The sequence below is a fragment of the Macaca fascicularis genome, chromosome 11, assembly GCF_037993035.2.
Source record: "Macaca fascicularis isolate 582-1 chromosome 11, T2T-MFA8v1.1".
Classification (NCBI taxonomy): Eukaryota; Metazoa; Chordata; class Mammalia; order Primates; family Cercopithecidae; genus Macaca; species Macaca fascicularis.
The window spans coordinates 55,965,100-55,993,044 of NC_088385.1; the positions used below are offsets into that span (position 1 = coordinate 55,965,100).

A 27,945-nucleotide genomic window follows, 5' to 3' on the forward strand; every position below is an offset into this window, starting at 1 on the left:
CAACTCTTTGGGATGCTGAGGCGGGTGGATCACCTGAGGTCAGGAGATCAAGACCAGCCTGGCCAACATGTTGAAACCCTGTCTCTACTGAAAATACAAAAATTAGGTGAGCGTGGTGGCGCACACTTGTAATCCCAGCCACTTGGGAAGCTGAGGCAAGAGAATCACTTGAACCCCGGAGGTGAAGGTTGCAGTGAGCTGAGTGTGCCACTGCACTCCAGCCTGGGTAACAAAGAGAGACTCTGTCTCAAAACAAAAAAAAAAAAAGCGAAACAGCCTTATTGCTGCTGATAGGGAGAAAGTTTCAGTAGTCTGGATAGAAGATCAAACTAGCTACAACATTCCCTTAAGCCAAAGCCTAATCCAGAGCAAGACCTCAGTTCTCCTCAATTCTATGAAGGCTGAGAAAGGTGAGGAAGCTGCAGAAGAATAGTTTGAATCTCGCAGAGGTTGGCTTGTGAAGTTTAAGGAAAGAAGCCATCTCTATAATGTAAAAGTGCAAAGCGAAGCAGTAAGTGCTGATATAGAAGCTGCAGCAAGTGATCCAGAAGCTCTAGCTCAGATCATTGATGAAGATGGCTATACTAAACAACAGATTTTTGGCCAGGCACAGTGCCTAATGTCTAATCCCAGCACTTTGGGAGGCTGAGGTGAGAGCATTGCTTGAGGCTAGCCTGAGCAACATAGCAAGGCAATTTTTTAATCTTAACAAAAATAAAAAAATTAGCCAGGTGTGGTGGCATTTTCCTGTAGTCCTAGCTACCTGGCAGGCTGAGGTGAGTGGATTGCCTGAGCCCAGGATTTTGAGACTGCAGTGAGCTGTGATCATGCCACTGCATTCCAGCCTGGGCAACAGAGCAAGACCCTGTCTCCAAAAGAAAACAAACAAAAAATGAGCAATAAAAAAGATTTTCGATGTAGACAAAACAACCTCACGTTGAAAGAAGATGTCATCTGTGACTTTCATAACTAGAAAGGAGAAGTCCGTGCCTACCTTCAAAGCTTCAAAGAACAGTCTGAATCTGTCGGGGGCTAATGCAGCTGGTGATTTTAAGTTGAAGCCAATGTTCATTTACCATTCCAAAAATCCCAGGACCCTAAAGTATCATGCTAAGTCTACTCTGCCCATGCTCTATAAAAGGAACAACAACACCTGGATGACAGCATACCTATTTACAACATGGTTTACTGAGTATTTTCAGCCTGTTGTTGAGACCTACTGTTCAGAAATAAAGATTCTTTTAAAATGTTACTTCTCATCGACAATGCGCCTGGTCACCCAGGAGCTCTGATGGCCACGTACAGGGAGGGAGATTAATGTTACTTTCATGACTGCTTAACACAGCATCCATTCTGTAGCCCTTGGATCTAAGAGTAATTTTTACTTTTTTTTTTTTTTTTTTTTTTGAGACAGATTCTTGCTCTGCCACTCAGGCTGGAATGCAATGGTGCGATCTTGGCTCATTACAACCTCTGTCTCCCTGGTTCAAGCAATTATTCTGCCTTAGCCTCCCAAGCAGCTCGGATTACAGGCACCTGCCACCATGCCCGGCTAAGTTTTTGTATTTTTAGCAGAGATGGGGTTTCGCTATGTTGGCCAGGCTGGTCTCAAACTCCTGACCTCAGGTGATCCACCCGCCTCGGCCTCCCAAAGTGCTGGGATTACAGGCATGAGCCACTACGCTCATGTGGAGGTTTCTTGAGATGGAATCTACTCCTGGTGAAGATGTTTGAACATTATTGAAATAACAACAAAGGATTTTAAATATTTCTTTTTTTTTTCTTTTTCTTTTTTTTTTTTTGAGACGGAGTCTTGCTCTGTCACCCAGGCTGGAGTGCAGTGGCCAGATCTCAGCTCACTGCAAGCTCCGCCTCCCGGGTTTACGCCATTCTCCTGCCTCAGCCTCCCGAGTATCTGGGACTACAGGCGCCCGCCACCTCGCCCGGCTAGTTTTTTGTATTTTTTAGTAGAGACGGGGTTTCACCGTGTTAGCCAGGATGGTCTCAATCTCCTGACCTCGTGATCCTCCCATCTCGGCCTCCCAAAGTGCTGGGATTACAGGCTTGAGCCACCGCGCCCGGCCTTAAATATTTCATAAACTTAGTTGATAGAACAACAGCAGGGTTTGAGAGGATTGACTTCAATTTTGAAAGAAGTTCTACTGTGGGTAAAATGCTATCAAATAGCATCGCATGCTATAGGGAAATCTTTAATGAAAGGAAGTCAATCACTGCAGCAAACGTCACTGTTGTCTTTAAGAAACTGCAGGCCAGGCGCAGTGGCTGACGCCTGTAATCCTAGCACTTTGGGAGGCCAAGGCGGGTGGATCATCTGAGGTCAGGAGTTCGAGACCAGCCTGGCCAACATGGCGAAACCCCGCTTCTACTAAATACAAAAAATTAGCCGGCCATGGTAGCACATGCCTGTAATCCTAGCTACTTGGGAGGCTGAGGCAGAAGAATCACTTGAACCTGGGAGGCAGAGTTTGCAGTGAGCTGAGATTGCACCATTGCACTCTAGCCTAGGCAATAAGAGTGAAGTTCCATCTCAAAAAAAAAAAAAAAAGAAAAGTTGCGACCGGGTGCACTGGCTTACACCTTTCAGCTACTTGGGAGGCTGAGACAGGAGAATCGCTTGAACCTGGGAGGCGGAGGTTGCAGTGAGCTGAGATCACACCATTGCACTCCAGCATGGGCGACAAGAGTGAGACTCCATCTCAAAAAAAAAAAGAAAAAGAAAAAAAAATTGCTCCATCCACCTTAACCTTCAGCAATCAATACCCTGATCAGTTAGCAGCCATTAACATCAAGGCAAGATCCTCCACCAGCAAAAAGATTATAACTAGTTGAAGGCTCAGATGATCATTAGCATTTTTTAGCAATGAAGTTTTTTTTGTTGTTTTGTTTGTTTTTGAGACAGGGTCTTGCTTTGTCATCCAGGCTGGAATGCAGTGGGCCACAGGACAAGACTCCATCTCAAAAAAAAAAAAAAAGAAAAGAAAAAGATGTATCTAGTGTGAACAAGAAATTGAATATTTTACTTTATTAGATTGTAATTAATTTAAAATTAAATAATACAAATATATACAAAAATTAGCTGGGTGTGATGGTGCACGCCTGTAGTCCCAGCTGCTTGGGAGGCTGAGGTGGGGGAACCGCTTGAACCCAGGAGGTGGAGGTTGCAGTGAGCCGAGATCAGGTCGCTGCACTGCAGCCTGGCAACAGAGCGAGACTCCGTCTCAAAAAAAAAAAAAAAAAATTAAATAGCTGCATGTATTTAGTAGCTACCATGTTGCACAGATACTCAGGTCTCATCTAGATATCTGAGTATCTAAAATTTCTATGCAAAGAAGAAAGGAAGGCTCAATTTTCCTTGGATAAAATGAGAACTGGTGAAAAGGCGCTTTGAAAGGAATGAAAACAGTCGGACACAGTGGCTCATGCCTGTATTCCCAGCACTTTGGGAAGCTGAGGCAGGAGGATCACTTGAGCCCATGAAGTCGAGTCTGCGGTGAGCCAAGATTGGGCCACTGCACCCCAACCTGGGTGTCAGAGTGAGACCTTGTCTCAAAAAAATAAATAAATAAACAAAAGTAATGAAAACAAAGTGTCAATAATAACTAAGGATGGTTAAGGAGAAGGGTTTTTTTTTTATGTTGGTTTTTTGAGACAGAGTCTCACTCTGTCACCCAGGCTGGAGTGCAATGGTGAGATCTTGGCTCACTGCAACCTCCACCTCCTGGGTGCAAGTGATTTTCCTGCCTCAGCCTCCCGTGTTGCCAGGACTACCGGCATGCGCCACCACGCCTGGCTAATTTTTGTATTTTTTAGTAGAGACGGGGTTTCACCATGTTGTCCAGGCTGGTCTCGAACTCCTGATCTCAGGTGATCCAGCTGCGTCAGCCTCCCAAAGTGCTGGGATTGTAGGCTTGAGCCACCGCACCTGACCCTCTCTGTTTTTTTATATTTAATACTTTTCTTCCTCCTTCTATCCCTTCCTCTGTCCCTCCCTTCCTGCCATCCTTTCTTTTTTTGTTTCTTTCGTTTCTTTCCCCACTACCCACCCCGCTCTCTCTCTCTTTGTTTTAATACAGGGTCTCCCTTTGTCCCTCCAGGCTAGAGTGCAGTGGTGTGACCATGGCTCACTGTAGCCTTGATCTCCTGCACTCAAGTGATCCTTCTGAGCAGCTAGGGCTACAAGTGTGCACCACCATGCCCTAATTATTATTACTATTTTTTGTAGAGCTAGGGGTCTTGCTATGTTGTCCAGGCTGGTCACAAATTCCTGGCCTCAGGCTACTGCCTTGGTCTCCCACAGTGCTGGAATTACAGGCATGAGGCATTGTGCCTGACCAACAGTTTTTTAAAAATCTATTTGCATTACTTTTAGAATTAATGTTTAAAAAGTCAATCTAAAGTAAAATGGTGAATTAAGACTCATGTAGGATATAGGAGTATTCATTTTTGCCCTTTACTTACCGTTTTTTTTGTTTGTTTGTTTGTTTTTTTTTGAGTCGGAGTCTCGCTCTGTCGCCCAGGCTGGAGTGCAGTGGCGCCATCTCGGCTCACTGCAAGCTCCGCCTCCTGGGTTTACGCCATTCTCCTGCCTCAGCCTCCTGAGTAGCTGGGACTACAGGCGCCTGCCACCGCGCCCGGCTAATTTTTTGTATTTTTAGTAGAGACGGGGTTTCACCGTGGTCTCGATCTCCTGACCTTGTGATCCACCCGCCTCGGCCTCCCAAAGTGCTGGGATTACAGGCGTGAGCCACCGCGCCCGGCCCACCGGTTTTTATTTTTAAACACCTTTATGGATATTTAATTCAGATTACATAAAATTTACCCCTTTAGGCCGGGCACGATGGCTCACACCTGTAATCCCAGCACTTTGGAAGGCCAAGGTGGGCAGATCACAAGGTCAGGAGTTCAAGACCAGCCTGGCCAACATGGTGAAACCCCATATCTACTAAAAATTAAAAAAATTAGCTGGGTGTGGTGGCACATACCCATAATCCCAGCTACTCAGGAGGCTGAGGCAGGATAATTGCTTGAACCCAAGAGACGGAGGTTGCAGTGAGCCGCGATCGTGCCACTGCACTCCAGCCTGAGTGACAGAGCAAGACTTCATCTTGGGGAAGAAAAAAAAAAGAAAATTTACCCCTTTAAAGTGTACAGTTCAGTGGAGGGTTTGTGTTTTGTTTTTAATTTTTTTCTGTAAGCCAGGACAGTGCTAAAGTTCAGTGGTTTTTTGTTTTGTTTTTTGTTTGTGTATTTGTGCTCTTGTTGCCCAGGCTGGAGTGCAATGGCGCAATCTTGGCTCACAGCAACCTCCACCTCCCAGGTTCAAGAGAATCTCCTGCCTCAGCCACCCAAGTAGCTGGGATTGCAGGCATGTGCCACAATGCCCAACTAATTTTTGTATTTTTAGTAGAGATGGGGTTTCACCATGTTGGCCAGGCTGGTCTCAAACTCTTGACCTCACGTAATCTGCCCACCTCGGCCTCCCAAAGTGCTGGGTTTATAAGCGTGAGCCACCATGCCCAGCCAAGTTCAGTGATTTTTAACACATTTATAGACTTGTGCAACCATCATCACACTCTAATTCCAGAACATTTTTTACCATCTCAGAAGAAACTCATTGCCCAGGCTGAAGTGCAGTGGAGTGATCTTAGCTCACTGCAACCTCCGCTTCCCAGTTCAAGTGATTATCGTACCTCAGCCTCCTGAGTAGCTGGGACTATAGGTGTGCACCACCTGCCCGGCTAATTTTTGTATTTTTGGTAGAGACAGTGTTTCCCCATGTTGGCCAGGCTGGTCTCGAACTCCTGGCCTAAGTTATCTGCCTGCCTCAGCCTCCCAAAGTGCTGGGATTACTGATGTGAGCCACCATGCCCAACCCTGAGATGGCTTTTAAGGGGCCTGAGATGGCTTCTGAGGGGCTTGAGATGGAGGGAGAGGGCCTACCTAAGTAGCTTCAGAATGAAAAGACCAAGCCAGGATTAGAGGGTTAGAAATTTCAGCCCCATCCCCCAAGACCTCCAGGGAGGGAAGTGGTGACTGGAGATTGAGTTTGATCACCAAAAGGTCAAGCCTTAATTATGCTTATGTAGTGAAAACTCTGGCCAGGCACGGTGACTCACACCTGTAGTACCAGTACTTTGGGAGGCCAAGGCAACAGATCACCTGAGGTCAGGAGTTCGAGACCAGCCTGGCCAACATGGTGAAACCCCATCTCTACTAAAAATACAAAAATTAGCCGGGTGTGGTGTCAGGCACCTGTAATCCCAGCTACCCGGGAGGCTGAGGCAGGAGAATTGCTTGAACCTGGGAAGCAGAGGTTGCAGTGAGCTGAGATCTTCTCCCCCAGACTGGGGGACAAGAGCAAGACTTCGTCTCAAAAAAAAAAAAAAAAAAAAAAAAAAAAAGAAAAGAAAGCTCCAGGAAACCCCCTAAATAATAGGGTGTGGAAAGCTTCATAGTTGTTGAAAAAATTGGTGTTAGGAGGGTGCCAACCAGGAGAAGGCGTGGAAACTCCATAATTTCCTCTACCTTCTACCACCACCCAGGGCATACTTTTCTCTGTGCATCTCTTCCACTTAGCTGTTCCTGAGTTATATCCTTTACGCATTGCTAAATGTAAGTAAAGTGTTTTCCTATATTCCGTGAATTGTTCTAATGCATTATTGAACCTGAGGGAGGTTGGCGGGTATTCTTGAATTTATAACTGTTCGGTGGCAAAGAGGGACTTGTGACTGGCACTTAAAGTGGGGCAATTTTAGGGAATTGAGCCAAGAGAATCAAATTTAATTGTTTGACACCCAATTTGTGTTAGAGAATTGGAGAATTGGTGTTTAGTGTCAGAAAAAAACCTTACAGAATAGTTATGTATGGTACAGTGCACTCTTGACATAGCTAACGTCATCTTAGAAAAATACTCCATTTTGTATTTATGTTTTTATTTTTATTTTTATTTATTTATTTATTTTTGAGACAGAATCTCACTCTGTCTCCCAGGCTGGAGTGCAATGGCGTGATCTCAGCTCACTGCAACCTCCACCTCCCGGATTCAAGCAATTCTCCTGCCTTAGCCTCTTGAACAGCGTGCCACATGCCTGGCTAATTTTTGTATTTTTAGTAGAGATGGGGTTTCACCATGTTGGTCAGGCTGATCTCAAACTCCTGAACTCGTGATCTGCCCGCCTCGGCCTCCCAAAGTCCTGGGATTACAGGTGTGAGCCATTGCACATGGCCATTCATTTTTTTATTTTTATTTTTTTGAGACAGAGTTTCACTTTTGTCAACCAGGCTGGAGTGCAATGGCGTGATCTTGGCTCACTGCAACCTCTGCTTCCCAGGTTCAAGCAATTCTGCCTCAGCCTCCTGAGTAGCTGGGATTATGGGTGCCCGCAAAGACGACTAGCTAATTTTTTTTTGTATTTTTAGTAGAGATGGGAGTTCACCATGTTGGCCAGGCTGGTCTCAAACTCCTGACCTCAGGTGATCCACGTCCTCAGCATCCCAAAGTGCTGGGATTATAGGCATGAGCCGCCGCTCCCAGCCTCCATTTTATATTTCTTTTTTTTTTTTTTTTTTTGAGACGGAGTCTCGCTCTGTCGCCCGGGCTGGAATGCAGTGGCCGGATCTCAGCTCACTGCGAGCTCCGCCTGCCGGGTTTATGCCGTTCTCCTGCCTCAGCCTCCTGAGTAGCTGGGACTACAGGCGCCCGCCACCTCACCCGGCTAGTTTTTTGTATTTTTTAGTAGAGACGGGGTTTCACCATGTTAGCCAGGATGGTCTCAATCTTCTGACCTCGTGATCCGCCCATCTCGGCCTCCCAAAGTGCTGGGATTACAGGCTTGAGCCACTGCGTCTGGCCCATTTTATATTTCATAGGGCATTTTGTCAACAAGGATGAGATGCTTTGCTTAATAAACAAAGTTTTTTAAAAGATGCATCCAGCCAGTTAAGGACACAAGCATGCTCTTCCACTATCAGTTCTCACTAGAGGATTCTGTGACTATAAAAGATGAGGCCAACCGGACCCGATGGCTCACGCCTGTAATCCCAGCACTTTGGGAGGCCAAGGCGGGCGGATCACCTGAGGTCAGGAGTTTGAGACCAGACTGGCCAACATGGTGAAACCCTGTCTCTACTAAAAATACAAAAAATTAGCCGGACATGGTGGCAAGTGCCTGTAATCCCAGCTACTCGGGAAGCTGAGGCAGGAGAATCGGTTGAACCAAGGAGACAGAGGTTACAGTGAGCCGAGATTGCGCCTCTGCACTCCAGCCTGGCAACAGAGTGAGATTCAGTCAAAATAAAATAAAATAAAATAGCCGGGCATGGGTGGCTTACGCCTGTAATCCCAACACTTTGGGAGGCTGAGACCGGTGGATCACCTGAGGTTAGGAGTTCGAGACCAACCTGGCCAACATGACAAAACCTGGTCTCTACTCAAAATCCAAAAAATTAGTCGGGCATGGCGGCGGGCACCCAGTAATCCCAGCAACTTGGGAGGCTGAGGCAGGAGAATCGCTTGAACCCGGGAGGCAGAGGTTGCAGTGAGCCGAGATCGCATCATTGCACTCCAACATGGGCAAGGAGCAAAACTCCGTCTCAAAAAAAAAAAAAAAAGATGAGACCTTCAGCAGCTTGAAATGGTCATCTTAACTGACATTGTCTCGCAGTCAGTCACTGGTGATAAGAACTTGGCATCTGCCTCTGAAGGCTCTGCCACATCAAAGACTCTTCCTCGAAAGACTGACAGACCAACTGGCCCAAAACAGAACTCCTTTTCTTCTTTGCTCCCCCTGGACTGGTTATTTAACCCTTTCTCCTATCTCTTTCTCCTCTTGATGTTAAATGTTACTTTATCGTGGAATGTTTAACTTGTAACATTTATATATTGATTAATTTTACTATTATATATGGTTTACAATATTGACTGGTTTGTGTGCACACAGCTCTGACTACTGAGTGAACAGGAAGTACTGTTAGCCGTGGCAGGTATCCAGATCATCAGCAGCGAATCCATACAGGCCTGAAGCAACCTCAATTCTTACCTCCTCAGAAGAAAGAATTCTACTGAGGGGCATAAGGCAGAAGAAGAAACCGAGGCAAGTTTTAAAGCAGGAGTAAAAGTTTATTAAAAAGCTTTACACCAGGAACGAAAGGAAGGAAAGAACACTTGGAAGAGACCCAAGTGGGCAACTTGAAGGAGAAGTGCCCCATTTCACCTTGGACCTAGGATTTATTTATTTATTTATTTATTTATTTATTGAGACAGGGTCTCACTCTGTCATCTAGACTGGACTGCAGTGGAGCGATCTCAGCTCACTGCAACCTCTGCCTCCCAGGCTCAAGCGATTCTCCTGCCTCAGTGTCATGAGTAGCTGGGATTACAGGGCACACACCACTACCACCTGGCTAATCTTTCTATTTTTATTTTATTTTATTTTATTTATTTATTTATTTTGAGACGGAGTCTCGCTCTGTTGCCCAGGCCGAGGTCCGGAGTTTGAGACCAACGTGTTAGCCAGGATGGTCTCGATCTCCTGACCTCGTGATCTGCCCGCCTCGGCCTCCCAAAGTGCTGGAATTAGACCGTGCCCGGCCTAATTTTTGTTTTTTTTTTTTGAGACAGAGTCTCACTCTGTCGCCCAGGCTGGAGTGCAGTGGCACGATGTTGGCTCACTGCAAGCTCCACCTCCCGGGTTCACACCATTCTTCTGCCTCAGTCTCCTGAGTAGCTGGGACTACAGGCACCTGCCACCATGCCCAGCTAATTTTTTGTATTTTTAGTAGAGACGGGGTTTCTCTACTAAAGCGATGGTGTTAGCCAGGTTGGTCTCCATCTCCTGACCTCGTGGTCCGCTCGCCTCTGCCTCCCAAAGTGCTGGGATTACAGGCGTGAGCCACTGCGCCCGGCCCTAATTTTTGTATTTTTAATAGAGATAGGGCTTTACCATATTGGCCAGGCTGGTATTGAACTCCTGACCTCAAATAATCCACCCTCCTCGGCCTCCCAAAGTGCTGGCATTACAGGCATGAGCCACTGCACCCGGTCCAGACCTAAGATTTTATATGCTGGCCTACTTCTAGTGTTTCGTGCCCCTTTCCCTTTTTTCTTCCCTTAGGGTGAGCTGCCCACATGCACGGTGGCCTACTAGCGCCTGGGAGGTGAGCATGCGCAGTGTGTTTACTGGAGTTGTAAACATACTTACCTGTGGTTTTCTTCCCTTTTCTGGTGGAATGCTCTGGAAGGTCATACGCCTCCATTTTGCCTCTTAATGTGCATGCTTGAGGCCACTCGCCCAGTTCCTTAGATCTTATGGAAGCTGCTGATTACCAATTTCAGGTGTTTATCTGTTGGGAAACTGCCTCTCCCTGGTACTGGCTGTGACCAATTATTTTAGATAGGTAGTGTGACAACTGCCTGACCATTGGTCACCTGACATTCCTGGTGGGTGCAGGGAGCCCTCTCCTGCCCTGCTCATGCCTGACTAGCTACCTACTGTAACAGTACTGAGGAGATTGCCTCCTTGGGAACTCCATGTAGCTCCTGGCTTTTGTGATCGCAATAGCATAAATAAAAACCTGACACTGTGGAAACACACAAACATGCAAGGACCTGCTTATCTCTAACCTTGCACCACTCACTGAGGCAGGAGAATAGGGCCTAGAGGCAGGGAACCTAAGGACTTCGTAGAACTGAATCAAATGAAAACACTTCAGCTATGACAAAAAATATCCTCTTCATTTACATAGGGTGTATACCAAGTAACCAATGGGAACCTCTAGAGAGTTATTTAAACCCCAGAAAATTCTTTTTTATTTATTTATTTTTTGTTGTTGTTGGTTTTTGAGACAGTCTCGCTCTGACTCCTAGGCTGGAGTGCAATGGCGCCATCTCATCTCACTGCACCCTCCGCCTCCTGGGTTCAAGAGATTCTCCTGCCTCAGCCTCCTGAGTAACTGGGGTTACAGGTGCCTGCCACAGGCCATGCCTGGCTAATTTTTGTATTTTTCAGTAGAGACAGGGTTTCTCTGTGTTGGTGAGTCTGGCCTTGAATTCCCGACCTCAGGTGATCCGCCCGCCTTGACCTCCCAAAGTGCTGGGATTACAGGTGTGAGCCACCACACCCTAAACCCCAGAAAATTCTGTAACTGAGCTCTTGAGCCCATGTTCGGCCTGCTCCCACCCTGTGGAGTATACTTTCATTTTCAACAAATCTCTGCTTTTGTTGCTTCATTCTTTCCTTACTTTGTACATTTTGTCCGATTCTTTGTTCAAGATGCCAAGGACTTGGACACCCTCCACTGGTAACATCATGACATGTATGCAAAAATTGTCTGCAAAATTTACATATAAACGATTAGAATTTAAGAGTTCCCAAAACCCATTTTAGACAGGGTTTCACCATGTTGGCCAGGCTAGTCTCAAACTCCTGACCTCAGGTGATCTGCCCACCTTGGCCTCCCAAAGTGCTGGAATTACAGGTGTGAGCCACCATACCTGGCAGGGAACTTCATTATTTAAAGGGGAAAGAGCAAGCAGGAGGGGGAAAAAGGTAGGCAGGGTAGGTAGTGAAGCAAATGGTTATATTCTTGTGAGGCTCTGATTAGCCTCAGTAAATTGACATTTTACATATGAAAAGGGAGTAGAAGAAATGAGGCTATGACACAGGATTGTGAAATTACAGCTATCTGGCAACAAAAGGAATGCAGTAATTCAGCTCTCAAGCTTAACTTCCCTTTGGCATAGTGAGTTTGGGGTCCCAAGATTCTATTTTCTTTCACACTAACACCAACAACAATAACAACAACAAAAGAACAAGACATCTGCAAGAACATAGTGTCTTTATTGAGAGATATTATGATTAATATATTGAGAGATATATCACATGTAGTATTTGGAAGTATCAGATTACAAAGATGCTAATTCTACTTAAATTGCCTTATAAATTCAGTGCACTGGGAAGGTGGAGTAGACATACTTCCCAAATTCCTGCCACTAAATACAACTAAAAACCCTGGACATTGTATATAAAACAAACATAAGAAGACTGAAAGAAAAGCCGGGCATGATGGTTCACACCTGTAATCCCAGCACTTTTTTTTTTTTTTTTTTTTGAGATGGAGTCTTGCTCTGTCACCCAGGCTGGAGTGCAATGGCCGGATCTCAGCTCACTGCAAGCTCCGCCTCCCGGGTTCACGCCATTCTCCTGCCTCAGCCTCCGGAGTAGCTAGGACTACAGGCGTCCGCCACCACGCCCGGCTAGTTTTTTGTATTTTTTTTAGTAGAGACGGGGTTTCACCATGTTAGCCAGGATGGTCTCGATCTCCTGATCTCGTGATCTGCCCGCCTCGGCCTCCCAAAGTGCTGGGATTACAGGCTTGAGCCACCACGCCCGGCCAATCCCAGCACTTTGAAAGACTGAGGCAGGTGGATCTCTTGAGGTAAGTAGTTAAAAAACCAGCCTGGCCAATATGGTGAAACCCCATCTCTACTAAAAATACAAAAATTAGCCATACGTGGTGGCGTGTGCCTGTAATTCCAGCTACTCAGGAGGCTGAGGCAGAAGAATTGCTTAAACCCAGGAGGTGGAGGTTGCAATGAGCCAAGATCGCACCACTGCACTCCAGCCTGGGCAACAGAGTGAGACTCTGTCTCAAAAAGAAAAAAGAAGAAGACTGAAAGATGGAGAGAAGGCAGCAGACAAGCTAAGGATCTTGGGGATCCAAGGAACAACACGGTGATGAGTTTCCTAGGTTTTCTTTCTACCTTACGTCTGGAAGCCTTGGAACTGAAGAAGCTGACAATCCAAAAATGCCAAAGGGTGAGACAAAAAACGAAAACCTGCTCACTAGCCAAAGAACCAGGAAAGGTACAATCTAGCAAGACAGCAAACTTTATATAACAACTCCTGTACTCCAGCCAAGTGCTACAGAAAGAACTGTGACCCCACCCCTACCTATATCACCAAGACTTGAGTAGGGAGCCTAGACTTCCACCCTCGCTAGGCTATAACAAGGTGCTCCAAAGGACAGTCTTTTCAACAAATGATGCTGGGACAACTGGATATTCACATGCAAAGGAATGTAGTTGGACTCTGCTGTGTGAATAGTGTCCCCCTATCCAACATTGAGTGTCCACTTACAACCTCAGAATATGGCCCTCTTTAGACATAGAATATTTGCAAATGTAGTTAGTTAAGATGGGGAAATACTGGATTAGAGTGGGCCCTAAATCTAACGACCGTCCTTATAAGAAGGCCGTGTGAAGACATAGACACATAGCGAGAATGCCTGGTAACAACACAGGCAGAAATTGTAGTGGTGTTTACAAGGTAAGTAAGGAATGCCAAGGATTGTCAGCACCAGCAGAAGCTAGAAGAGAGGCATGGGACGGATTCTCCCTCAGAACCTCCAGAAGGAACCAAACTTGCCAAAGCCTTGATTTCAGACTTCTAGCCTACAGAACTATGAGGCAGTACATTTCTTTTGTTTTAAGCCACTCAATTTGTGGTTTAAAAGCAGCTCTAAGAAACTAATAGAGACTCCTACCTCACACCATACACAAAAATTAAAATGGATCAAAGACCTAAATATATGAGCTAAAACTATAAAACTCAGAAGAAAGCAGAGATAAATTTTTATTACTTTTGATTAGGCAATGCTTTTTTAGATATGACACCACAAGCACAAGCAACAAAAGAAAAAACATGGTAAGTCAAACTTTTTTTTTTTTTTTAGACGGATTTTCGCTCTTGTTGCCCAGGCTGAAGTGCAGTGGTGCGATCTCAGCTCACTGCAACCTCCACCTCCTGGGTTCAAGCAATTCTGCTGCCTCAGCCTCCCGAGTAGCTGAGATTATAGGCATGCACCACCGTGCCCAGCTAATTTTTTTTTTTTTTCGAAACAGAGTCTCGCTTTTTCACCCAGGCTGGAGTGCAATGGCATGATCTCGGCTCCCTGCAACCTCTGTCCCCTGGGTTCAAGTGATTGTCCTGCCTCAGCCTCCTGAGTAGCTGGGACTACAGATGCATGCCACCATGCCCAGCTAATTTTAAATTTTTTTGTAGATATGGGGTCTTGCTATGTTGCCCAGGCTGGTCTCAAACTCCTGGGCTCAAGTAATCCTACCACCTTGGCCTCACAAAGTGCTGGGATTACAGGTGGGAGCCACCATGCATGGCCACAATATGCTTAAAATTACATTATTTAACACTACATATGTATATATCTCCACACATATACTATATATGTGTATTTATATGTACACATATATATCCTGGGCTAAAGAGGTCCTCCCACCTCAGCCTCCTGAGTAGCTGGAAAGACAGGCAAACCTACTTTTTTTCTTACGTTTTGTAGAGATATGGTCTCAGCTGGTCTTCAACTCCTGGCCTCAAGTGATCCTCCTGCCTCAGCTTTTACCCTATTTAAACTTAACTTGAAGAGTTTTAGATATCAACTTAAAAATGACTGGATTTACATAGTTTAATTTTTTTTTTTTTTAGGTGATAAGCAAAAATGTAAAGAACACTGATACAGAGAAATGGTCACATAGGCCGGGCGTGGTGGCCTATGCCTGTAATCCCAGCACTTTGGGAGGCCAAGGTGGGTGGATCATTTGTGGTCAGGAGTTTGAGACCAGCCTGGCCAACATGGTGAAACCCTGTCTCTACTAAAAGTACAAAAATTAGCCAGGCATGGTGGCAGGCACTTACAGGTGCCAGCTACTTGGGAGGCTGAGGCAGGAGAATTGCTTTTTTTTTTTTGAGACGGAGTCTTGCTCAGTCGCCCAGGCTGGAGTGCAGTGGCGTGATCTCAGCTCACTGCAAGATCTGCCTCCCAGGTTCACGCCATTCTCCTGCCTCAGCCTCCCGGGTAGCTGGGACTACAGGCGCCTGCCACCGTGCCCAGCTAATTTTTTGCATTTTTAATAGAGACAGGGTTTCACCATGTTAGCCAGGATGGTCTCGATCTCCTGACCTCGTGATCCACCCGCCTTGGCCTCCCAAAGTGCTGGGATTACAGACGTGAGCCACCACGCCAGGCCGAGAATTGCTTTAACCCGGGAGGCAGAGGTTGCAGTGAGCCAAGGTTGAGCTACTGCACTGCAGCTTGGGCCACAGAGTGAGACTCCATCTAAAGAAAAAAAAAAAGAGAGAAATGGTCACATAATCCAATTCCATAAGAAAATATGTACACTCGGCCTGGCGCAGTGCCTCATACCTGTAATCCCAGCACTATGGGAGGCCGAGGTGGGTGGATCACGAGGTCAGGAGATAGAGACCATCCTGGCTAACACAGTGAAACCCCGTCTCTACTAAAAATACAAAAAAAAAAAAAATAGCCAGATGTGGTGGTGGGCACCTGTAGTCCCAACTACTCGGGAGGCTGAGGCAGGAGAATAGCATGAACTTGGGAGGTGGAACTTGCAGTGAGCCGAGATAGCGCTACTGCACTCCAGCCTGGGCGACAGTGAAACTCCATCTCAAAAAAAAAAAAAAAAAGAAAAAAAGAAAAGAAAATATGTACACTCATCTAGTCTCATGACTTTAAATATCCGTATACTGGTAACTCCCAAATTTGTATCTTCTACCCAGGCCTATTGTCTGAAACACGTATCCAGATGCCTACTCTACATCTCCGATTGGATGCCTAATAGGCATCCTAAATTTATCATGTCCAAAACAGAACTCTTGAACTCCACACCACTCCACACACACATACAAACTGCTCCTTTCTTCTCCCAGGATTCTCCATCTGAGTAAATGTAACCTTTATTCACCTGGTTGCTTAGCCCAAAGACCTCTGAGTTATCCTTGACTTCTCTCTGTCACTCTCCTGCTCTGATATTTATCATCTAACGCATGAGCAAAACCTGTCAGCTCTACTTAACAAAACATAACCTGAGTGTCTGGCATCTTTCTCTCAGACACTAAAATAATCTACTTCTTACTGCTCTCCCTGTTCTATTCTTGCTGTCTCTTTTTAAAAGTGATCCTTTTTTTTTTTTCGAGACTGGAATTTTGCTCTTGTTGCCCAGGTTGGAGTGCAATGGCGCAATCTCCAACTCACTGCAGCCTCTGCCTCCTGGGTTCAAGTGATTCTCCTGCCTCAGTCTTCTGAGTAACTGAGATTACAGGTGCATGCCACCATGCCTGGCTTATTTTTGTGTTTGTTTTTTTTTTTTTGAGACGAAGTCTCACTCTGTTGCCCAAGCTGGAGTGCAGTGGCGCAATCTCGGCTCACTGCAACCTACACCTCCTGGGTTCAAGTGATTCTCCAGCCTCAGCCTCCCAAGTAGCTGGGACTACAGGCACGCACCACCATGCCCAGCTAATTTTTGTATTTTTAGTAGAGACAGGGTTTCACCATATTGCCCAGGCTGGTTTTGAACTCCTGACCTCAAGTGACCTGCCCGCCTTGGCCTCCCAAAGTGCTGGGATTACAGGCATGAGCCACCACGCCTGGCCTAGAAGTAAATCTTAATGACGTTGAGTTAGGCAAAGGCTTCTTAGATATGACACCAAAAGCATACGTAACAAAAGAAAAAACAGATATATTTGACTTCATCACAATTAAAAACTTCTTTGCTTCAAAGGACACACTATCAAGAAAGTAAAAAGACAACCCACAAAATGGAAGAAAATATTTGCAAATCATGTATCTGTAGTGTTATATATTGGTTTTCATCCATGGTTCTTGGCTCATAACTTCCATATCCATTGTTACAGTCTTTTGTTAGAATGTTGGGTATGTTGGGCCTCAGGGGAGGCCTCTGAACTTCTGCTTCTGCCCTCTGTTCATGCTCATCTTCCCTGACATTTTTTCTTTCTTTCTTTCTTTTTTTAAGATAGGGTCTCACTCTGTCATCCAGACTGGAGGGCAATGTTGTGATCTCGGCTCACTGCAACCTCTGGCTCCTGGATTCAAGCAATTATCCTGCCTCAGCCTCCTGAGTAGCTGGGATTACAGGTGCGCGCCACCACCCCTGGCTAATTTTGTGTGTATGTTTTTATTAGAGATGGGGGTTTCACTGTGTTGGCCAGGCTGGTCTCGAACTCCTGGCCTCAGGTGATCTGCCCACCTCAGTCTCCCAAAGTGCTGGGGTTACAGGTGTGAGCCACCAGGTCCAGCCAAATCTTTCCCCATCTTTCTGATTGTGGGTCTTTTTTTTTTTTTTTTTTTTTTTTTGAGACGGAGTCTTGCTCTGTCGCCCAGGCTGGAGCGCAGTGGCCAGATCTCAGCTCATTGCAAGCTCCGCCTCCTGGGTTTACGCCATTCTCCTGCCTCAGCCTCCCGAGTAGCTGGGACTACAGGTGCCCGCCACCTCGCCCAGCTAGTTTTTTGTATTTTTTTTTTTTTTAGTAGAGACGGGGTTTCACCGTGTTAGCCAGGATGGTCTCGATCTCCTGACCTCGTGATCCGCCCGTCTCGGCCTCCCAAAGTGCTGGGATTACAGGCTTGAGCCACCGCGCCCGGCCTGATTGTGGGTCTTAATACCCTTCCATGAGAGGGTCCCACTCTATAACCTGGGAGAAGCAATGCTGGTATCTTTAAGCTTCTGTAAAAACCCAAGACGACAGGGCTCAGTGAGCTTCCAGACAGCTGAACACATGGAGGCTACCGGAGGGTGGTGGGCCCAGGGAGGGCATGGAAGCTCCATACCCCTTCGCCCATATCTTATCCTACCTACCCTCTTCATTGGTATCCTTTGCAATATATTTTATAATAAACTGGTAAATGTGTCTCCCTCAGTGTTGTGAACTGCTCCAACAAACTAATCGAACCCAAAGAAGGGGTCGTGGGAGCCTCAACTTGAAGCCAGTGAGTCAGAAGTTCTGGAGGCTGAACTTGTGACTGGTGTGTGTGGGGTTGGAGTTGGGGGGTAGGGCAGTCTTGGGGACTGAACCCTCAACCTGTGGAATCTGACACTATCTCTGAGTGATAGTATAGGAACTGAGGACACCCAGCTAGTATCTGCTACTTGGTGTGGGGAAATCCTCCACACATTTGGTCACAGAAGTCATCTTCTGTTTGATGATTGTTGTGGTTTGAGAGTAGAAAAACAGTTTGAAGAGAATTTTTCTCTATACATATATAAGATACTTGTATCTAAAACTTATAAAGAACTCTTACATCTCAATAATAAAAAGACAAATAATGAAATTTTAGGCTGGGTGCAGTGGTTCACATCTCTAATCCTAGCACTTGGGAGGCTGAGGCAGGAAGATCACTTGAGCCCAGGAGTTTGAGGCCATCCAGGGCAACACAGTGAGACCCCATCTCTTTTTATTTGCTTGTTTTGGAGACAGAGTCTCACTCTGTCACCCAGGCTGGAGTGCAATGGTGCAATCTGAGCTCACTGCAACCTGCAACTTCCCCATCCTGGGCTCAAGTAATTCTCGTGCCTCAGCCTCCCGAGTAGCTGGGATTACTGATGCATACGGCCACAACCAGCTAATTTATGTCTTTTATTTTTATTTATTTATTTATTTATTTTATTTTATTTTTATTTTTGAGATGGAGTCTCGCTCTGTTGCCCAGGCTGGAGTGCAGTGGCGCGATCTCAGCTCACTGCAAGCTCCGCCTCCTGGGTTTACGCCATTCTCCTGCCTCAGCCTCCCGAGTAGCTGGGACTACAGGCGCCCGCCACCTTGCCTGGCTAGTTTTTTGTATTTTTTAGTAGAGACGGGGTTTCACCGTGTTAGCCAGGATGGTCTCGATCTTCTGACCTCGTGATCCACCCATCTCGGCCTCCCAAAGTGCTGGGATTACAGGCTTGAGCCACCGCGCCCGGCCGATTTTTGTATTTTAGTAGATACTGAAGTTTCACCATATTGGCTAGGCTGGTCTCAAACTGACCTCAAGTGATCTACCCGCCTCGGGCTCTCAAAATTCTGGGATTACAGACATGAGGCACCATGCCCGGCCAAGATCCCATCTCTATTTAAAACATAAAATAAAAATTTAAAATGGGCAAAGGATCTAAATATAGACTTCTCCAAAGAAGATACACAAATGACCAATAAGCACGAGTAGATACTCAGGTCTTTAGCCATCAGAAAATGCAAATCAAAACCCCAGTGAGATACCACTTCACACCCACTAGGATGGCTATAATAAAAGAAGACAGAAAATAACAAGTCTTAGTGAGGATGTGGAAAAATTGGACCTTCTTACACTACTAGTAGGAATGTAAATGATATAACCACTTGGAAAAATAGCTTGGCAGTTCCATGAAATATTGAACAGCTATAGTAAGACCCAGCAATTCCACTTCTAGGTATATACTCAAGATAAATGAAAACATATGACTGCACAAAAACGTGTACACAAAAATTAACAGCAATATTATTCATAATAGCTAAAAAATATAAACAGTCCATCAATTAATAAAATGTATATGTATATAATGGAATATTATTTGGCAATAAAAAGAAGTATTGGCCAGGCGCGGTGGCTCACACCTGTAATCCCAACACTTTGGGAGGCAGAGGCGGGCGGATCACAAGGTCAGGAGTTTGAGACCAGCCTGGCCAATATGGTGAAAGCCTGTCTCTATTAAAAATTCAGAAATTAGATTGGCATGGTTGTGCATGCCCTGTAGTCCAGCTACTCAGGAGGCTGAGGCAGAAGAATCGCTTGAACCCGGAAGGCGGAGGTTGCAGTGAGCCAAGATCCTGCCACTGCCCTCCAGCCTGAGTGACAGAGCAAGACTCCATCCCGCCCCGCCCCCGCCCCCCCCAAAAAGAAATGAAGTACTGATACATTCTACAACATAGATGAACCTTGAAAACATTGTGCTCGGCCTGACACAGTGGCCCCTATGATCCTAGCACTTTGGGAGGCCGAGGCAGGTGGATCACCTGAGGTCAGTAGTTCTAGACCAGCCTGGCCAATGTGGTGAAACTCCATCTCTACGAAAAATACAAAAATTAGCCGGGCATAGTGGCGCGTGCCTGTAATTCCAGCTACTTGGGAGGCTGAGGTTGGAGAATTGCTTGAAGCTGAGTGGCAGAGGTTGCAGTGAGTTGAGATCGTGCAATTGCACTTCAGCCTGGGTGACAAAGTGAGATTCTGTCTCAAAAATAAATAAATAAAAATAAAAAATAAAACTGTGTTAAGATAAAGAAGCCCTATATTACATGATTCTATTTGTATAAAATGTATGGAATAAGCAAATTCATAGGGACAGAAAGAGGATTACTGTGTTTGCCATGACCTAGTGCAAGGAGATAATGGGGAGTGACTGCTAATGAGTGCAGAGTTTGAGCTTTTGATGAATGATGAAATTAAATTCTGGAATTAGATAGTGAAAAGACAAATATAAAATTTTAAAAGGACAGATATTGCACAAGCTGATGAATATACTAAAAACTTTATACACTAAAGGGTGAATTTTATGGTGTGTATATTATATGGCATGTATATCAACTAAGAATACAAAGAGATTGCTATATTCTAAAATTTCATGCCCTGGTGGTGGTCTTCATAACAATTTAGATCATTGAAATGGAAATATTTCCAAAATAGATGTACTTGAATGGATTAGGAAAAGAAGAAAGAAGCCAGTTATGAATGCCTGCGTATTGTATGCTTCCTTCTACATGAAATGTCTGGAATAGGGAAATACATAGAGACAGAAACTAGATTAGTGGTTGCCTAGAGATAGTGGTTGCCTAGGTTACAGAGTTTTTTAGGGGGTGATGAAAATGTTCTAAAATTGTGGTGATCACACACCTCTGAATATACTAAAAGCCATTGAATTGTATACTTTTTAAAAACTTTTTTTTAACTTTTTTATTTTTATTTTTATTTTTTTTGAGATGGAGTTTCTGTCACCCAGGCTGGAGTGCAGTGGTGTGATCTCAGCTCACTGCAACCTGCACCTCCCGGATTCAAGCGATTCTTCCACCTCAGGCTCCCAAGTAGCTGGGACTACAGGAGTGTGCCACCATGCCTGGCCAATACTCTTAATATTTGATAAAGATCCTATTAGACATCTCTCTAAGCATATATACATATATAATGTCACAGCCTAATCTAGAAACTAGTTTCTAGATGAAAGTCACAGTCTTTTTGTAATGTAATATCAGAAGTGACATTGCATCTTTGCTCAGATGGTGCTTGAAATTCTCTTCCTGGAGATTTCTTTAAAAGTTGAATCTTGGCCTGGCGCGGTGGCTCAAGCCTGTAATCCCAGCACTTTGGAAGGCTGAGACGGGCGGATCACGAGGTCAGGAGATCGAGACCATCCTGGCTAACACGGTGAAACCCCGTCTCTACTAAAAAAAAAAATACAAAAAACTAGCCGGGCGAGGTGGCGGGCACCTGTAGTCCCAGCTACTCGGGAGGCGGAGGCAGGAGAATGGTGTAAACCCAGGAGGTGGAGCTTGCAGTGAGCTGAGATCCGGCCACTGCACTCCAGCCCGGGCGACAGAGCGAGACTCCGTCTCAAAAAAAAAAAAAAAAAAAAAAAAAAAAAAAAAAAAAAAAAAAAAATTTTTTTTTTTTTTTTGTTAGAGAGACTGAGTCTTGATATGTTGTGCAGGCTGGTCTCAAACTCCTGGCCTCAAGCGATACTCCTGCCTCAGTCTCCCAAAATGTTGATATTATGGGCTTGTGCTACTATCCATGGCAAGTATCATTTTCCTTTACTGCTGTTTCCTACCTCCTTACTCCATTCACCAGATGGAAGCCTGCCCTATGTCTCAGGTTTTTTTTGGTTTTGTTTTTTGTGTTTTTTTTGAGACAGGGTCTTGCTCTGTCGTCTAGGCTGGAGTGCAGTGATATGATCATGGCTCACTGCAGCCTTGCACTCCTGAGCTCAAGGGATCCTCCTGCCTTGGCCATCTGAGTAGCTAGGACTGCAGGGCTGTGCCACCACACCCAGCTAATTTAAAAAAAAATTGTTTTGACTGGGCACATTGGCTCACAGCTGTAATACCAGCACTTTGGGAGGCCAAGGCAGGTGAATCACTTGAGGCCAGGAGTTTGAGACTAGCTTGGCCAACATGGTGAAACCCATTTCTACTAAAATAAAATTAAAGGCCAGGCTCGGTGACTTACGCCTGTAATCCCAGCACTTTGGGAGACTAAGGTGGGTGGATCACGAGGTCAAGAGATCGAAACCATCCTGGCCAACATGGTGAAACACCATCTCTACTAAAGATACAAAAATTAGCTGGGCATGCTGGCATGCGCCTGTAGTCCTAGCTATTTGGGAGGCTGAGCCAGGAGAATCACTTGAACCCAGCAGGCGGAGGTTGATGTAAGCCAAGATCGCACCACTGCACTCCAGCCTGGCGGCAGAGGCTGTCTTAAAAAAACAAAAAACAATTAAAAAAAAAATTTTTTTTGAGACAAGGCCTCCCAAAGTGCTGGGATTACAGGCATGAGCCACTGCACCCAGTCTCAGTCAATTTTTTTTTTTTTTTTTTTGAGACAGAGTTTTGCTCTTATTGCCCAGGCTGGAGTGTAATGGCGTGATCTCGGCTCACCGCAACCTCTGCCTCCCAGGTTCAAGTGATTCTCCTTCCTCAGCCTCCTGAGTAGCAGGATTACAGGCATGTGCCACCACGCCTGGCTAATTTTGTATTTTTAGTAGAGGCAGGGTTTCTCCATGGTAGTCAGGCAGGTCTCAAACTCCCGACCTCAGGTGATCCGCCTGCCTTTGCCTCCCAAAGTGCTGGGACTTACAGGCATGAGCGACCATGCCTGGCCGCCTCAGTCAATTTTGATCCACTCTACCAGCTATGTTCTAACTCAGCTGCAAATCACAGTCACTTCCACAATGGCTGCACCATTTATGGTAAGTGAGTCCATCCACTTGGTTCGCGTACGAAACTATATCTTGACCAAATATAGAACTTTGGATCTACTTTTGTTCACTTTTCTTTATATAATTTTTGTATGTATATTTTCAGATGTTCATATGTATATATTTAAGTGAAAACTTTTGGCCTACTTCTCAAATCTACCGACTTGCTTCAGAGCAGTGGAAAGATGGTCCAATAAATTATCTGATTTTTTATCTTAGGCATCCATTTCCATTATATTTCTATAAAGCATATAATCTTTCATTTAATTGCCAAATTCAAAGCTACACCCTGTTTACATATAATTCTTTTTTTTTTTTTTTTCTGGAGGCAGAGTCTCGCTCTGTTGCCCAGGCTAGAGTGCAGTGGTGCAATCTTGGCTCACTGCAGCCTCCATCTCCCCAGTTCAAGAGATTTTCCTGCCTCAACCTCCCATGTAGCTGGGACTACAGGCATGTGTCACCACACCCAGCTAATTTTTGTATTTTCAGTAAAAACAGGGTTTCACTATCTTGACCAGGCTGGTGTTGAACTCCTGACCTCATGATCCACCCATGATCCACACTTGGCCTGCCAAAGTGCTGGGATTACAGGCGTGAGCCACTGTGCCGGGCTAATTTACATATAATCTTAAATATAGTACTGATAATTATACAAAACACACTGAAGCCAGGCACAGTGGCTCACATCTATAATCCCTGCACTTTGGGAGGCCAAGGCAGGAGGACCACTTGAGTCCAAGAATTTGAGACCAGCCTGAGCAATATAGCTAGACCCTATCTCTACAAAGTTTTTTTTTTTTTTAAATTAGCCAGGTGTGGGTGTGTGCACCTGTAGTCCTAGCTACTCAGTGGGCTGAAGTAGGAGCATTGCTTAAGTCCCAAATTTGAAGTTACATTGAGCGATGATTTTGCCACTGCAGCCCAGCCTGGGCAAGAGAGCAAGAAGACCTTGTCTCTAAAAAAATAAAAATAAATGTTAAAAAAAACTGAAACAAATACATTTATGAGGGATTTCCTAAATAATTTTTATTATTTCATTTATTTAGGTTAGTGGTTATAATTGTTTTGGATAATCTCATGAAAACAGTATACAGTAGGCCGGGCGCAGTGGCTCAGGCCTGCATTCCCAGCACTTTGGGAGGCCAAGGTGGGGGGATCATGAGGTCAGGAGATCAAGACAATCCTGGCTAACACGGTGAAACCCCATCTCTGTTAAAAAATACAAAAAAATAGTGGGGCGTGGTGGCGGGTGTCTGTAGTCCCAGCTACTGGGGAGGCTGAGGCAGGAGAATGGCGTGAACCTGGGAGGCGGAGCTTGCAGTGAGCCAAGGTAGAGCCACTGCACTCCAGCCTGGGCGCAAAGCAAGACTCCGTCTAAAAAAAAAAGAAAAAAAAAGAAAAAAAAAGAAAACGGTATACAGTATTCTCTCTCTAGATGTGCATATAAGCCCTGTTTCAGTTTTCTATTGCTGTACAACCAACCACCCAAATGTGATTGAATTAAAACCATCATTTATTATTTCTCATGATTCCATGTGGTATGTCATCTGGTTCACTCATGCAGGTGTGCTGAGCTGGGAGTCCAGCTGGGTCTGGAGTGTCCAAGATGATTTCACTCACATATGTGAGGCCTTTGTGCTGGCTGTTGGATGGGGTGGGGTGGTTCTTTTTCACACGTCCTCTCTCTTTCTCTTCACATAGTCTCTCATCCATTGTTACTCTAGCTCAAGTTTCTTAAATGGTGGCTTTCTTTTAAACAGGCTGGGCTTGATGCTCACTCCTGTAATCTCAGCAGTTTGGGAGGCCAAGGCAGAGGATCACTTGAGGCCAGGAGTTTGAAACCAGCCTGATTAACATAGTGAGATGCTATCTCTCTGTGTATATATATAAAAAACAATAACAACAACACAACTGCCAGGTTTCTTAAGTGCTTGACCTGGGTCTAGCACAGCTTCACTTTTGCACATTCTATTTGTCAAAGTCATCACAAGCCAGCTAGGGTTTAAGGAAAGGGGAACAGATTCCATCTCTCTATGGGAGAATAAGCCTATACCTACAGGGATGAAAGGAATGGTTAGGAGCTATCTTTGGAGAAAACTTATCGTGAACGTATACACACAGAATTTTGCATACAGCTTTAGGATAGTTCCCAAACCATGAGAGCTATCTATGAAGTACCTGTGCTTTTCTGAGCCCTGAGTTAAGAACCCCTGTTTTAAACTATAAAGCAATTGTGGTTTATCCCAGGAATGCAAGGTTGGTTTCATATTCAAGAGAAAAAAGGAGAAAACCCATATAATCATTTTAATAGATGCACACAGAAAAATAATTTGACAAAATCTAACATCCATTTACCAAAAACAAACCAACCAACCTCTCAGCAAACCAGGAAACTAGAGAACTTCCTCCATCTGATAAGAGTGTCTGTGAAAACTGACAGCTAACATCATACTTAATGGTAAAGGATATCTGCTCTCATCACCTCTAGTAATTAAGAATGAACTGCTGCTTTAGATACTCGAAATTCTATTTCTGAATTAAGTTGGATAATCAAAAGCCTACTTGCCTGGAGTGCACTATATAGGCTTCTGGTGGAATAACTTTTTTTTATGGGATATACTCTGGTACCTTCCACAGTCTGTATTGAATACTAGTATAATGGCTCAAGCCTGTAATCCCAGCACTTTGGGAGGCTGAGACGGGCGGATCACAAGGTCAGGAGATCGAGACCATCCTGGCTAACACGGTGAAACCCCGTCTCTACTAAAAAATACGAAAAGCTAGCTGGGCGAGGTGGCGGGCGCCTGTAGTCCCAGCTACTCGGGAGGCTGAGGCAGGAGAATGGCGTGAACCCGGGAGGCGGAGCTTGCAGTGAGCTGAGATCCGGCCACTGCACTCCAGCCCGGGTGACAGAGCGAGACTCCATCTCAAAAAAAAAAAACAAAAAAAAAACAAAAAAATACTAGTATAAAACTTAGCCCTATACACTGCTGTTCAGAGTGAAACTGTATCATCAAATATAACCTGGTGCTGTTTTATGATAGTCTCAAAATCAACCAACCAATTAGTCAATAATTTTAAAAAGTTTAAAAAGAATCTGGCGGCCGGGCACGGTGGCTGAAGCCTGTAATCCCAGCACTTTGGGAGGCCGAGACGGGCGGATCACGAGGCCAGGAGATCGAGACCATCCTGGCTAACACAGTGAAACCCCGTCTCTACTAAAAAAATACAAAAAACTAGCCGGGCGAGGTGGCGGGCGCCTATAGTCCCAGCTACTCGGGAGGCTGAGGCAGGAGAATGACGTAAACCCGGGAGGCGGAGCTTGCAGTGAGCTGAGATCCAGCCACTGTACTCCAGCCCGGGCGACAGAGTGAGACTCCGTCTCAAAAAAAAAAAAAAAAAAAAAAAAAAAAAAAGAATCTGGCAGCACATTGGAAGGATAATCACTATGATCAAGTTTTTTTGTTTTTTTGTTTTTGAGACAGTGTCTTGCTCTGTCACTCAGGCTGGTGTGCAATGACGCGATCTGGGCTCACTGCAACCTTGGCCACCCGGGTTCAAGCAATTCTAGTGCCTCAGCCTCCCAAGTAGCTGGGACTACAGGTGCACACCACCACACCCAGCTAATTTTTTTTTTTTTTTTTTGAGATGGAGTCTTGCTCTGTCACCCAGGCTGGAGTGCAATGGTGTGATCTCAGCTCACTGCAACCTCCACCTCCCAGGTTCAAGCGATTCTCCTGTCTCAGCCTCCTGAGTAACTGGAATTACAGGTGTGTGCCACCATGCTTGGCTAATTTTTGTATCTTTAGTAGAGATGGGGGCTTCACCATGTTGGCCAGGCTGTTCTCGAACTCCTGACCTCAGGTGATCCACCTGCCTCGGCCTCCAGACATGAGCCACAGCACCTGCCCTATTTTTTTTTTTTTTTTTTTTTGAGATGGAGCCTTGCTCTGTCGCCAGGCTGGAGTGCAGTGTCACGATCTTGGTTCACTGCAACTTCTACCTCCTGAATTCAAGCGATTCTCCTGCCTCGGCTTCCTGAATAGCTGGGACGACGGGCGCACACCACCTCGCTCAGCTAATTTTTGTATTTTTAGTAGAGACGGGGTCTCACCATGTTGTCCAGGATGGTCTCAATCTCTTGCCTCCTCAGCCTCCCGAAGTGTTGGGATTACAGGCGTGAGCCACCACACCTGGCCTAATTTTTTTTTTAATAGAGTTGGGGTCTTCCTATATTGCCCAGGCTGGTCTTGAACTTCTAGCCTCAAGCGTTCCACCCACTTCAACCTCCCAAAGTGCTGGGATTACAGGCGTGAGCCACCATGCCCAACCCCAAGTTTTTTATATTAGACATGCAATGAGCATTCAATATTAGGAAATCTTTTAAAATAACTCATTATAATATGTTGAGGGGAAAAGTCATGTGTTAATCTCCAAATATTGCTGAAAAGACATTCAATGAAATTCAACATCTGTTCTGATTAAAAATTTTAATAATATAGAAATAATGTAAATATTCTCGTATTGAGATACTTTCCATATATTGAGAAAAAATATTTATTTATATATTTGTTTAGAGACAGGGTCTTGCTCTGTTGCCCAGGCTGGAGTGCAGTAGTGCAATCATGGCTCACTGCAGCCTCAACCTCCCAGGCTCAAGCGATCCTCCCACTTCAACCTCCCAAAGTGATGGGATTATAGGCTCACACCTGTAATCCCACGTCTGGCCCAGAAAAAATTTATAAAACATGGATCTCAAGGGCAAAAACTACATTCCAATTAAAGGTATAATAAAGGATAGGATGGGCACCATAGCCAGCATTATTTGTTGTTGTATTTTTGAATATGAAGGAAATAATGTACACATGAGAAATAAAACTTACAATGGTCTTAGGATAAAATAATTTTTGCAGTTAATTTTTTTACATTTTAATTATTCCACTATTCTTTTTTTTTTTTTTTTTGAGACGGAGTCTGGCTCTGTCACCCAGGCTGGAGTGCAGTGGCACGATCTCGGCTCACTGCAAGCTCCGCCTCCCGGGTTTACGCCATTCTCCTGCCTCAGCCTCCCGAGTAGCTGGGACTACAGGCGCCCGCCACCTCGCCCGGCT

General features: G+C 45.1%; 1 long non-coding RNA gene across 2 annotated transcripts in view; it reads left to right on the forward strand.

The window, feature by feature from the left end:
• LOC135966227 (uncharacterized) overlaps positions 1-13,588 on the forward strand; it is a 32,985-nt gene extending 19,397 nt beyond the window's left edge. For both annotated transcript variants that reach the window (XR_010579388.2, XR_010579389.2), the window contains exon 3: positions 8,961-13,588. This is a non-coding gene — a long non-coding RNA (uncharacterized lncRNA). The remainder of the gene's footprint in view (positions 1-8,960) is intronic.
• Positions 13,589-27,945: the final 14,357 nt, after the last annotated feature.